General features: G+C 45.8%; 1 protein-coding gene across 13 annotated transcripts in view; it reads right to left on the bottom strand.

Annotated features, from left to right (window-relative positions):
- LOC119167762 (glutaminyl-peptide cyclotransferase) overlaps positions 1–14169 on the bottom strand; it is an 823023-nt gene that overhangs the window by 629774 nt on the left and 179080 nt on the right. Inside the window, exon 1 of one of the 13 annotated variants that reach the window (XM_075865233.1) lies at positions 6754–6881. The exons of the other annotated variants lie outside the window; for them this stretch is intronic. The gene's annotated coding sequence lies outside the window, so the exon portion shown is untranslated. Of the gene's footprint in view, positions 1–6753; positions 6882–14169 lie in introns of those variants that run through there. 13 annotated transcript variants of the gene reach the window in all.

Genomic DNA, 14169 nt, shown 5'->3' with positions numbered 1-14169 from the left:
GCTCTGCTTCCCTCACTTTTTTTTATCTTGTGAGGCACGAGTAAGCAAAAGGTGATTTTTGTTTTAATTTTGATGGGCGTCTCGGCCGCCGCCGATGTATTAGCTAGCTGTATTGACCATCGTACCAGGTGGGCGAAAAGCCCAAAGCTTCCTTTCCTAGGCCCTGCTCCATTGTTTTGAGAGTTTGGAATATATTCAGCGGGAGGGATGTCACCCACGGCTGGCTGTCTTCTGCACATCATCAGCATCGCTGGCTAGGAATGCGGTCGTGAGGTCGGGCAATGGAGACGCCTGGGACCTGCGCAACTGCCTGCAGTCCGGCGCCCTTGTGAGTGCTGGTCGCAACTGGAAGACGTGTCGGCGCTAGAGACGGTTTGTCGTGCCAACGACAACATTGATGTTGCGGGGCCGGTACTGTCTCGCACAGAAGCCGTACTTCAGGGGTGACAATTGCCGGACGATAGATGGTGTTGTGTTCGCGCTGAGTACCAGTATTGTTGGTAGAGTGGTAGCACCGGCAGTGACCCCTGGCAGAAGGCAGGCCTTGGTGGCGGGCGAGAGTTGAGTGAGGCTCTTCTGCGCGTGGTGGTCGCCGCAAACGGTTGTCTCTCGCAGTGGGTCTGCTGTAGACGGCACCGCGGGCCGCCTGCGGTAGGCCCACGTGGTGAGTGAAGCGTTGGCGACGCCGCCTTTTGTGTGCTCATGTGTTGTGTTGTTTGAGTGTTTGGTAATTTTGTGTAATGATGACTTAGCGTATTACATACCGAGTTATGTATCATTCAGCGGACGATGTCTTCGTTGTAAATTAGTTAAATAAATGTATGTTGTTGGTTTGTACCGACCACGTCTGCTGTGTCCGTTCACTCCATGAGTGTGGCGTGGTGCTCGCTCGCCATATCCAGACCCCACAGTCCTTGCAGCATCGTCGAGTCGAAACTTAAAACGTTCCCGCTGCAGCCGATCTCATGCCACACGGCACTATCCAGCCTACGAAAAAACTTTCTACTTGTGCAAGGGGTGTAACCATTTTGCGTCATGCTGCCAGTCAAGCGGAGCCATCTTCAAGGTAAAGGAGGAGAGGAAGCCGCCATACCAAAGCGACGACTGCGATGTTTCGGATGTCACCATCGGAAACATCAGCAGTGACCGGGACTGGATCATGAAAGCAAATATTGCAGGCAAGGACATCAACCTCAAGATCAACACAGGGTCTCAAGATCGACACAGGGTCCCAAGCAAACTTGATGCCGCTGTCACTTTTCCGAAAAATTCAAGCCTATCCAGTAAAAGCAAGCAACGCGGTTCTACTATCCTATAACGGTGGCGTCATCAAATAGCTTGGCCCATTTTCGTCACACGTGACCATCGGGAACCGGATCGTCTACACAGACTTCGTGATTAGGAAAGACCACAGCGTCCTCCTGGGTCTGAAAGCTGCGGAGAACCTGGGGCTGATCAAAGGGAACGTTGATGCTGTGGACGTTGATGCTGTGAGTGGAATTTGTTGCCCCGAAACTCTACTCTTCTTTCCTTTTCACCATGAAATGCGCCTTGTGTTTCCTGGCTTTCACAATACTTGTTTGATTTAACAATTTGTTGTGTTCCTAAGAGTCTGGTGCTTTGCTTATGGATTGTGTTGCAGTGGGTGTACTCAGCCCTCTGGAAACGAGTATAATTTGATGGTGATTGCTATGTTTTTCTTACATTTCGTGTATACCAGTATCAATTTTGTTGTAACTTTGTTGTACTTTTATTTTACCTTTGAACTTGCTGTACCTTTCCTGCTTGGACCTTAAATGGTTCGCAGTATATGGTAAATAAATAAAATAAAATAAATAAATAAATAAAACAATCCTTTCACGATCATTGATCAATTTCCCCAGCTTTTTCAAGGAACAGGCCATGTAGAGCGCGAGTACAGGATTACTCTTCGCGAGGGTGCCGTGCCCGTCATTCAGCCAGCCAGACGAGTGCCTTTGGCGCTGTGAGAACCTCTGCGCGCTGAACTACAGCGAATGAAAGTGGAAAGCATCATACAAAAATTCAGCAGCCCGACAGATTGGGTAAGCCCACTTGTCATCGTGCTTAGAAAGGACAACAGATTGCGGTTATGCATGGACCCGAGAAAAACTAATGAATGCCTTAAGAGAGAACATTATCAGATGCCGCGCCGAGAAGACATAGAAGCAGAGCTAGCAGGAGCGAAGATGTTTTCTCGGCTTGACGCTAACGCCGCGTTCTATCGAATACCACTGGATGAGCAGTCTTCCAAAATATGCACCTTCGCAACTCCCTTTGGCCATTATCGGTTTCTTCGACTGCCTTTTGGCATTTCATCGGCAAGCAAAGTTTTTGAAAAAAGCACTCAACGAGAGATTTAATGGTTCACGTGGCGTGCGTGTATATGTTGACAACGTGCTCATTTGGGGGGCTAACCAGAAAGAACACAATGAGAGGCTAAAAGTTGCGCTACTAGCGGCAGCAAAAGCAGGACTGACATTCAACGCGTCAAGATACTGGTTCGCCGTTGAAGTTTTTTTCTTGGTGACATCATCAGCAGCAGAGGCATACGCCCTGACCCTGCTTTGGTCGAAGCTCTGCTGAAAATGCTGGCACCACGTGACAAACAAGCGGTACAGAGGCTCTTCGGCGTCAACTACTTTTGCAAATATGTGCCTTCACTATCCCAGCTCACTTCTACTTTGCGTTCGCTGTTGAAGCATGATGTTGTTTTTGACTGGAAACTGACTATTAGAGTGAATGGCAGGCTATATGCAGGAAGCTAAGCGAGTCGCCACTTCTAGCAACAGGATAAGAAACGAAAATAACGGCGGATGCCTCGCAGTACGGTGTTGGTTCAGTGCTGATGCAATGCCACGGGAGCGCCTGGAGACCTGTGGCTTACGCTTCAAGAGCTCTTAACGAAACCGAACAACATTATTCACAGATAGAAAAAGAATCTCTGGCTTTGGTTTTAGGGTGCGAGAAGTTTTCATCACTTTGTATATGGACATCCTTTCATTCTTGAGAGCGACCGTCGCCCACTGCTTGACATATCAAAGAAGGCTATTGCTGACATGCCGCCTAGAATACAGCGTATCTTTTTGCGGTTATTGAAATATTATTACACCTTGATTTTTGTTTCCGGCAATTAGATGGTTGTGGCCGACATACTTTCCCGGGCACCTGCTTCTGAAGACGGTGCTGCACCTCCCACAAGTGAGGTCGAAGTTCATGGAGTCGCAGTAGTATGGACACTCGTGAGTGAAAAAACTATTTCAAGGCTTGCAAGTGAGATGGAACGTGACGTTTACTTTCCGCAGGTACTTCACGAGCTTGCAAATGGGTGCGCTGTGGAAGGTCCGCTGAAGGCGGCTGCTTCCAAACTCTCGATGGTCAAAGGAGTCTCTTTAAAAAGAATGAAGGTCGTGGTGCCAAGTACCATGCAATTGGACATATTGAAGCGTGTTCATGCAGAGCATCTCCGCATAGGAAAATGCAAGGCCAGAACAAGACAGTTGGTATACTGGCCCAATCTAAATTCTGATATAAAAAGACTAGTTCGCATTGTTCAGTATACGAGACTTATGTTTATAAGCAGCCGCCAGAACAACTAATCATGCATCCAACACCGACTCAAGCGTGGTATCGCGTGGGCGTTGACTTGTTTCAGTATGGTGGCCAGCATTATCTCTGTGTCTATGACTCAATGTCGAACATCCCAAAGTTGAATTATTACCCAGCACCACAGCCAGTTCCATCATAGAAAGATTAGCAACTATATTTTTCCGTTATAGTATACCAATTGAAGTATGCACATACAATAGACCCCAGTTCACCAGTTGCGAGTTCAGGCTATTCGCTCAGCAATTCGATTTCAAGCAGATCACATCCAGTCCAGAGTACCCTCAGTCAAACGGCCTTTGCCGAGAAAGGTGTACAGATAAGTAAGCGCATATTAAAAAAGACGAAAGCGGCGAATGAGAACTTTTGGCTTGACGTCCTGATTATAGAACAAGTCCATTGGAGGATGGGCCATCGCCAGCAAAGCTACTGCAAGGAAGACGCCTGCGGACCCCCATACCGGACTTCGGACCCCTTGTTCTCACGCGAGTGAGAAAGCACCGGCAGAGCAACCACAACAGACGTGTACTTCCCGGCCTCAAAAGCAACGACACTGTTTGCATGGGTGGGGAGACATGGATGAGAAAAGCCAAGGTTCTTGGATCAGTGGGGCCTCGATCCCTCCATGTGCGAACAGAAAACCGGAATATCCTGCACCCCAATCGGCGGCACCTCTTGGCAACGAGTGAGCCTTTTGAAGACACCTCCAACGAGGAAGATGACAACGAAGAGCAGACACCTGCCTCTGTAGAATCTCCCACGTCCGGCTCGTCCACAGTAGTGCCAAGTTGTCCACAACAATCATTGCAGCCAGTTATAATGCAGCGAAGGTTGCAGCATCAAACACGTTGTCCAGAACGTCTGGGATACGATCAAAGCTTTCAGCAACTAAGTCAACGACGTTGAAGGGGAAGATTGTGGGGTCTGGATATGGCGAGCGAGTGCCATGCCACGCTCTTGGAGTGAACAAACACAGCAGACCCGGTCGCTACCAACCAAAGAACAGCATACACACATTTATTTAACTAATTTACAACCACAATATCGTCCACCGAATCGGTACATCAATCGATATCAACACGCTAAGTCATCATTACACAAAATTACCAAACACTCAAACAACATAACAACAGAGCACACAAAAGACAGCGTCGCCAGCGCTCCCCTCCTCACGTGGGCCTACCGCAGGCGACCCGCGGTGCTGTCCACGGCAGACCCACCGCGAGAGACAACCGTTCGCAGCAACCGCCCCGCGCAGAAGAGACTCGCTCAACTCTCGCCCGCCCCAAGGCTTGCTTTCCGCCAGCGGTCACCAGCGGCGCTACCACTGTCACAACCATGATGATGATAATGACAGTGGTAATCAATGCCGCCCATCACCCGGCGGTCGTCACCTGAAAAGCGGCCTTGGGGCGAGACATGTGTGCCACACGACACAAACAACTTTACAGGGGGTGTCAGCACCCCCACAAGATGTATCAGGCCCAAGAGTGCAAGCCAGCTATCTTGGTTGCTTTACAAGTGCCTTTCTTTACTATTTACTAAACGCCTACCCCTTTCTCTCGTTTCGCTATAAAAGACTGACGGCAATAAACACAGGCGTTCACTACTATTCTGACATGCGTGTTGGTGTCATTGAACTTGGCCCGGCTGATACACATAATATTCTGCATAATGTTGGGACAAATAATGTCCTCCGTGGTCTAAACTGAATGAAGATGTGCTGATTTTACGACGGCTTTACTCACCAAGATAGGTCCGACCTTTTGTATGCTTAAGCCACCCTTCAGGCAAAACATTACCTTGATGTTGTCTTTCGGTAAGGACGGCATGCGTGAGGCCCTGATCACACGATTCATGATGTTAGGAGGCGGCCGAGAGGAGGTCACCTGTCCGCTGCTTGGATGGTTTTCTTGATGCATAAGTGGCGCAGTTGTTTCGGCGCGTTCCCTCTTCTTCGTTTTCCGGCTGCTCACCACTTTCCAACCCGTGTTGTCCGCAGTAAAACCCGCGTTTTCGTAAGCTGCGATCTCTTATTCATCTGATATAGATGAAGCACCCGGCGTTGCTTGTAGATCCTCCGCCGAGCTCTCCATTTCGTCAGTAGTAAACGCCATTCGCATCTCCCCCTGGCGCAAAGGACGAGTATACGCCTTGCCGAGCTAAGCCCACTCCACTTGGGGCGAGGCCTAGCTTGCCGCAAATGTGACAGGAACACAAAATCCCGGATAAAATGCACAAATGTTGACCCACCGGGGTGAATTTAGAGTCCTGGCAACTTCAGAAACTCGCTCGCATTCTTTTTAGACTGATCAAAGAGGCATAATCACCCAAAAACATTTGAAATGTGGCAGAGAGTTAGCGGCGTGGTTTGCCGTGTCGACGGTCATCCGCCTCTCCCAGAAATTAGTTATCAGGATGTAAGAAAGAAAGCAGCATAATCAAGCGTTTGACAAACAATTGTCTGGCAAGAGATTATCCTTGTGATGTAAACATACACATGCCAAGGTAAAAGAGAAACGAACAAGTATAGACTTTTTTTTTATAATACATGGACGATCACTTCTGTATCGCCTGTTGTCAACACGCCACGCAGTTTCTCGAGCACCTGACCTCTTTCAAGGCAAGCATACAGCTCACAGCAGAAGAGAAAATCAATGGATAAAATCCCTTTCTTAACGTCCTTGTGGAGAGAATCTCTAGCGACTTAAAAATAAGCATTTACATAAAATAAGCATGGCACTTTTGTTGTGTGCTTTTTCTTGCTCTAGTGTCCGTCTCTGTGTGCACGCCTTTACTCAGTTAAAAGATGAACCAATACCAACTAGCTCAATTATCTGTGCTACTTCAAAGTATAGAAAGCCAACGCACCCAGGGAAGTACCTCAGCTTCCTCTCAGCACACCCTATCAGATAAAAGCGATCCATTGCATCAGCACTCTATTCCCAGGCATTCTGTGTCTGCTCCAGCCCTACGAAATGCAAAGAACTGCAGATTGTGAGAAGAGCCTTTTAATGAACGATTACTCTAACCAACTTCTCAAGACTCAGAAGCGCAATGCAACCATGCTCCGCCATGAAACAGCCAATGAAAAAGAAAGGGCTAAGTGTGCAGCAATTCCATACGTACCGGGAACAATGAGGTTCTTGCAAGAATTTTCAAAGGCTATGGTCTTCAAATAGCCCACTTGAAAAACTTTGACAATAAATTATTCACCCAAACGATCCTCAGGAGCGCATGGACTTCTCGGGAATTATCTATAAGAGACAGTGCGAATATTGTGACGTGTCATATATCGGTGGGAGCAGGAATTTCAAACAGCATTTGAAACAACACAAAAATGAACAAAAATGAAGTTACTAATGGCCACACAACTGCGAATGCCTTGCAGAAACACCACAATCAAACTGACCACAGTATTGTAGTGGATCGTAGCAACGGGGTGACCGGCACGTGAGGGGTAGATTGGGGAAAGAGAACGACGAAGACAGTGTTGTGTTGGATTGTGTTCGAGTGAGTGGCTCTTGTACATTACAGTGTTAACTGGGACGCAGTAGCTATCATTGCAACAGAAAGACGTTTACCAACACATCTGCTTTTGGAATCATTTTACATTCAGTTGACTAGTCGCACGTAAAATAGGGCAAAGGGTAATCCATCCAAAATACACACCCGCACACTGCTCTACCTGACCCATAAATAGCCACATGCCCATGCTAACATTTTCATTGTGACCAAGGGGCCTGAAATGTCAATGCTCCTTCATTTTTAATTTAACCTCGGCGAGCGTATGTTATTGAACACACACAAAAAATATCGTGTGCTTACAATGAGCTCCACATCGTAGGGAAACTTGTTGACGCTTGTCTGGGACAAGCACTTGTTGCGTATGGTAGCAATGTTGCCCCATACAGCTGTGACATAGGAAACATGTCCACTATTATTAAGTGTAGCTCCTTTGTGCACATTATCACGGCAAAATTAATTATTTGGGACATGCACAAGCGCCAAATCGCATGCACATACGTTCGCCATGCTTGCAATAAAAAGAAGAGTCTGCAGCGTCCATGGCTACTACAGCCGCTGCTACACAGCTTTCTGTGGGCTCTTATAAACTCTGCACATCGCGCATAAGAACAAGACACCAATACGCATTGAAATAGGAGTGGATAAAAAAATGTGTGCGGGATTCCCTGCTTAGAAGAGTCACCATATATAAAAGACAAAACTTCCTCCTCGATACATGTCTCTTATATAGTGCTTCAACTGTATTCATTGAGGTGACTGTGAAAACACTGCCTTGTACGCACCATGCCATAATATCGAACATTCACGATCATTGAGATTGCTCTGATAAGCTTGAGTGCATAACGTGAATAGCACAGCTTATTCTTAAAGCAACGCAGCCACCAACGCTGGAATCTTTGATGTCACATGCATGAATGTCGACATACCTAACCAATAGTCAAATTATACAACGTTCAAGGACTGTGCATGCTGATATCGCAGCACTACAAGTGTCCCTTTTCTGGGCAAAATTTTGCCCAATAAAAAGTTCACTGTGACTGCTTTGTTTACTGGCACAGCCACGTAACATCTGGTAGAGATGCATCATCATTCATGATCCGGATGTCTCCGGCAACCGAGGGAGCCACCAACTTGCAGCGGATCATCATTCACGAAGCCGGAAAGCTTCCTTGAAGCGTCCGACCGCATTGTGTGTTCAATACCTGGAGCAACAAAGACAAGTTATGGCATAACTATTACCCCTTGCAAGGCACCACCAGGACATGGTTTAACTAAAAGTTGATCTTGACAGTATGGGATGGTTCTCACACTAAGTTCCTGGCCACATTACTAAAAGTTGGTCTACAGTCGGCCGTCGTACCGCAGTGCCTGGATTATCCATCAGAAAATACTGGGCCTAATGAGGACTCCGCGCTGAAAGGATTACGCTCGACAGGGGCCATGACACCGCAACAGTGGGGATGCCACGCTCACTTTTCATGCTTCCGCAGGTGGTGTTGTTGGCGACTTTTGGTCTACAGTCGGCCGTCGTACCGCAGTGCCTGGATTATCTATCAGATAGTACCGGGCCCAATGAGGACGCCGCGCTGAAAGGATAACGCTCGACACGCGGCCTACCTTCGAGTCCGCCACCATGTCAACCGCCTTTTCTGGATATGACTGCGTTACCCGGCTGGCAACATGGAACCTTATCCACAAAAAGCACAGTACTTAAGGATGCCCACTTCGACAGCACTTCGGGCCATGACACTGTAACTGTGGGGATACCACGCTCACTTTTCATGCTTCCGCAGGTTAGTTTAAATGATGCATGATCTTTTCGCGACAACGATGTGTTTTTATTAGCGGTGTCGTGACCACCCAACTCAGTAAAGCGTTTTTGTGATTGTGTTACGCATCTTTTCCTGAGTGATTGTTATTTAAGTGTGTTATGTAGTAAGTATGTTACAAGATTTGTACAGTCAATCAGATTCAATGTAACATGATATGTTTTGGCAGCTATCTTTTCTCTGTTGCTTCTTTCGTTCATGAAGGCCTGATGCCGCGAAAGCTGGTTTTTTTTATTTTTATTTTTTTGATGTACGAACTGTGTACAAGGACGTTGGGTCCTCTGTCAGGCTATATGCCTTTAGCCCCAACATCCTTTTGTTTCTTGTGTCTTGTACAAGAAAACAATAAAACAAATTTTGAAATTGAATTGAATTGAATCTGTGGCGCCTATTGCTGCTTGAGGGTGATGTCGAGGCAAACCCGGGCCCCATGACTAAATCTGAAGAAGAAAAGCTTGACTTTGTATTCAATACTGTTCAGAGCCTAGATTCGAGCAGTATAGGTATTCTAGAATCTGTCAACAAGGTGCTAAAAATTCATATCGGCCTAAAAAGCGAACTCGAACAATCAACTTGGCGTGTCTCAGAATTTGAAGCCAAAATTCAGTCTGATGCTTCTGAAAAAATCCCACTTATCTGCGAAGAGCGGCTTTCTAAACTGCAGAATCAATTCGATCAGTTTGAGCGTAAGATAACTTCAGGATCTTTGTCGGGGGAGGCTAATGCGCACTCTCTGACAACACATGAAGTAAGCATTTCTAAAATAGAAGACAAGGTTGATGATGTGGAGAACCACTCCCGCAGGTGCAACTTACTGTTTTATGGGCTTTCTGACTCTGAGCAGAATGAGAGATGGGAAACGTCTGAGCGCCTGGTTCAGAAATTTTGTCAAAACAATTTTGGTTTAAAAATATCCTCAGTAGCAAGAGCGCACAGGTCAGGCCGTTTTACTGACGATAAGAAGCGACCAATTATTGCAAAGTTTTTGAATGACAACGAAGTTGAGGCAATAATTGGCTATGGTTACAAACAAAGATAAACCGTTTAGCATATCACGTGACTACTCTGAAACTGTGCGAAACAAGCGGCGCAACCTTCTACAATTTTCAAAAACAATTCGAAAGGATAGTGATCGTGTGGGACTTGTGTTCAACAAGTTGTTTGTAAATGATGACGTTTATATAAGGGACAACGATCCTAAATGCGCGATGCGAGTGTCAAAACAAGCAACAGAATGACCAGTGTCATGTAATCGCACCAACTATCCGTCCACTCGATGTTTATCAGGGAGGAATGACGCTTAAGGCCTTGTTCCATTCCTGTACACTATCATAAAAAAGTGTCCTCTCGAAAACAGTATCACTATCATCCGCGATTGACTCATGTTCAGCCTCCTTAGTGATACTAACTGAAACGTGGCTCACCGATACTGCACCCGATAACTGCATTCTGGATAGTTGGACCTTGTTTAACTTCTTTAGGTGCGACAGGTTAAATCGAATAGGTGGTGGCGTTAAGGTAGCAGTGCAAAAAGATCTTTTCGCCACATATGTTCTCCTAGACACTTTTTTAGAGTGTGTTTGGGTTTCAATCAAACATAAAGAAGGTCTCATAATCATTGGTGCCATTTATCGACCACCTGACATGGACAAAACGTTTTCTCAGGAATTCCAACGGCTTCTTGAAATTAATTCTCCTCATTTTCCTAAATCTGTACTTCTAACTTTTGGGGACTTTAATTTCCCCGATGTTGATTGGGCTAACCTTTCCACAACAACCTACCAATAGGAGGCTCATGGTTTTTTGCAGTCATGTCTCGATTTTTCTTTAACAAAACTTGTCACGCATCCCTTGCGATCTTCGGCTACATCAGCCAATATTTTAGATCTTCTATTAACCAATGATCCGGAAGTGCGCTGTGACCTAACTCATCAAGATGGGCTTTCTGATCATAACATCATAACAGGTAGTTTTATACTTTCCCTTCCAAGACGCCAGTGCTCTGATAAATATATCCGATGCTATAATAAAGCCAATTTCAACAGCATAAACTCTGAGCTTTATGTTTTTTCTTTAGATTTCCTCAATAATTACCAATCTCAAACCATTGAACATAACTGGTTAATGTTTAAAACCACTCTCACTGACCTAATCAATCGATTCGTCCCTCTAACAAAAATAGCCTGCACTCCGACAACATCCTGGTTTACCATAAAGCTTTGACGCCTAAACAATAAGAAAAAGCGTTTATAACGTTCAGCGGATAAGGACCGCCTCTCCAATTCCTGGCACCGTTACAAGGTCTGCGATAAGCAATATTAATCACTCTTAAAATCATCGAAATGACATTTCTTTGCTCATGACTTGTATTCCATGCTCACTAACAATCCTCAGCGTTTCTGGCATGTAATAAACTCGAAGAGCTACCGTGACATAACACTTGTTAATGAGCACGGCGATATGGTTCACCACTGCGAGTGTGCGGGTCTATTGAATAACACATTTTCATCCGTATTTACACATGAAGACACCCCATCATCACCCTCCCTTGTCAATCTCATCAACGTATCTATGCCTGAAGTAATCATTAGTGAGGGAGAAATTTCTTGTTTACTGAATAAACTTAGAACTTCTTTGGTATCTGATCACAATAGCATTAATAACAAAACGTTAAAAAGTTTGTCTCCTAGCTTATCACCTATACTGTGTGCACTCTTCTCGCAGTCTCTATCAACTAAAACTATTCGGAGCGACTGGAAAGTAGCAGAAGTCATACCCATATTCAAGTCTGGGGACCCCACTCAACCATTGAACTATCACCCCATTTCTCTTACAAGTACTATTTGCAAATTACTTGAACACGTATTATACACTGAAATCATTAACTACTTAGAAGACCACAACAGTGTTTTTGAATAGCAACATGGCTTTCGTCGGGGTTATTCATGCGAAACACAGTTAGCCGGCTTTTTACATAACATTCATTCATATCTAGACCTAGGATTTCAAGTTGATGTCATCTTCCTCGATTTCTCGAAAGCTTTTGATCGTGTTCCTCACCATAGACTAATAGTAAAACTAATGAACCGGAGTATGCGCCCAACTGTTGATGGATGAATTAAAAATTTCCTCTTATCTAGATCACAATACACATCAGTTAACAACAGCACATCCTCATCCACCAACGTAACCTCTGGTGTCCCGCAAGGCAGCGTTCTTGGCCCTTTACTTTTCCTAATCTATATTAATGACTTACCTAACTGCGTGTCCTCTCACATCAGACTTTTTTGCGGATGACTCTGTGATTTATCGAATAATTTCATGTGCAATGATAAAGATATTCTTCAAGCTGATCTTAACGCAATTAATACATGTTGTTCAACATGGTTGATGACTCATAATACAGCTAAAACACAGTTAATATCATTTACAAGACGCATGCACCGCATTCTGACATCCTATGTAATCAATAATAACATAATTCAACTGACAACTTTGTATAAGTACCTAGGTGTTCACTTACAGTCTGACCTTACATGGCATCATCACATCTTCCTGAGGTTGGCATCAGCTAACCGCTCATTAGGTCTACTCAAACGCAACCTCAAGCATGCTCCAGATAATCTCTGTAGACTAGCATAGATCACATTATTACGTCCTAAAATCGAATACGCATCAGCTATCTGGGATCCCTCACAAATCTACATAACCCAAGAAATAGAATTTTCACAAAACCGTGCAGCCCGTTTTATCTTTTCCAATTATTCACCCTATACTAGCATTTCAGCACTAAAAACTCGTGCTCAGCTTTACGACTTATCTCATCGCTGCAGAACTGCCCGCCTTTCGCTTCTCCACAAACTCTATCATCACCCATACTTTCACCGCATGTTCGAATCACCAACAGTCATCTTTCTTGCACAAACCGTATCTTCAAGATAAAACGTATAACTTGTCGCTCAGCTCATTATGCTAATTCCTTCATTCCCCGAACAATAGTTGCATGGAATAACTTGCCATCCCACATTGCCACTCAAGCAGATTTCACAACATTACACGAACTTTTACTCAACATTTCCGACTACATATCCACCGCGCGTACTCTCATTAAGCTTCTTCATATGTACATCAGCGTTTAATTTTCTTGTTATCATGTGTTAATATTGCTACCTGTAGGCTGCCACAAACCATAGTGCGAATGCGCGTGTGCGCCCGACGAAGAAGATGAGGCTCGCTGGCTGCTCGAGCTCGGAGCCAGACTGGCCAGTGCTGCAACCGCTCTTGCAAATATATTTTTCGAATATATTCGCAATACTTTGTCTCGTTACTCACGTAACATATTTGGTGGAGGTGGAACGATCCCCGTCCTCACCACGCAGCTCCGCAGTGGCCGCATCCTCCAGCTTCCCGCCATGGCTTCCAGTGACAACGCGTCCGCTTCATCATCTGCGGCTTCTCCGACAACCTTTGTCGCCGTCCAAACACCACGTGATCCCGGGACATTTTCTGCGCAACCTGGCCTCGACGTCGACAAATGGCTTCGCCTTTATGAACGGGTCAGTCAAACTCACCGTTGGGACCCTACCATGATGCTCGCTAATGTTCTCTTCTACTTGGACGGAACCCCGCGTGTCTGGTACGAGACAAATGAGTCCGAACTCACCAGCTGGGACACGTTCAAGGAGAAGCTACGTGACATCTTTGGGGACCCGACCGGTCGCCACGCAGCTGCACGACAGGAGCTGGCTACCCGTGTCCAGTCGCCAACTGAATCGTATGTGTCATACATCCAAGAAGTTCTCGCTCTTTGCCGAAAAGTGGACGAGGCGATGTCTGAGGCTGAAAAGGTTGGACACGTTTTGAAGGGGATCGCGGACGACGCCTTCAATTTGCTGGTGTACACTAACGTCTCGACCATCGACCGTGTAATTCAAGAATGCCGCCGTTTCGAAACAGCAAAAAGCCGTCGGGTGCGCCCTCCTTTTTCTCGGTTGCCAAACACGGCGGCTACGTCCACCTGCTCCGATTCTACCGTCACACCGCCCTTTGAGCAGAGTGTAACGCGTATCGTTCGACGGGAACTTGAAGCAGCAAGTCCAGCGCCGCTTCAGCCCACTTCTTTCGAACATACCATACCGACAACCCCCGCGATCTCCGTTATTCAGGCGGTCGTACGACAAGAATTCGC

Source organism: Rhipicephalus microplus, chromosome 6, assembly GCF_043290135.1.
Source record: "Rhipicephalus microplus isolate Deutch F79 chromosome 6, USDA_Rmic, whole genome shotgun sequence".
Classification (NCBI taxonomy): Eukaryota; Metazoa; Arthropoda; class Arachnida; order Ixodida; family Ixodidae; genus Rhipicephalus; species Rhipicephalus microplus.
The sequence above is the reverse complement of the archived record's forward strand: the minus strand, read 5'-3'. Positions and strand labels throughout refer to the sequence as shown.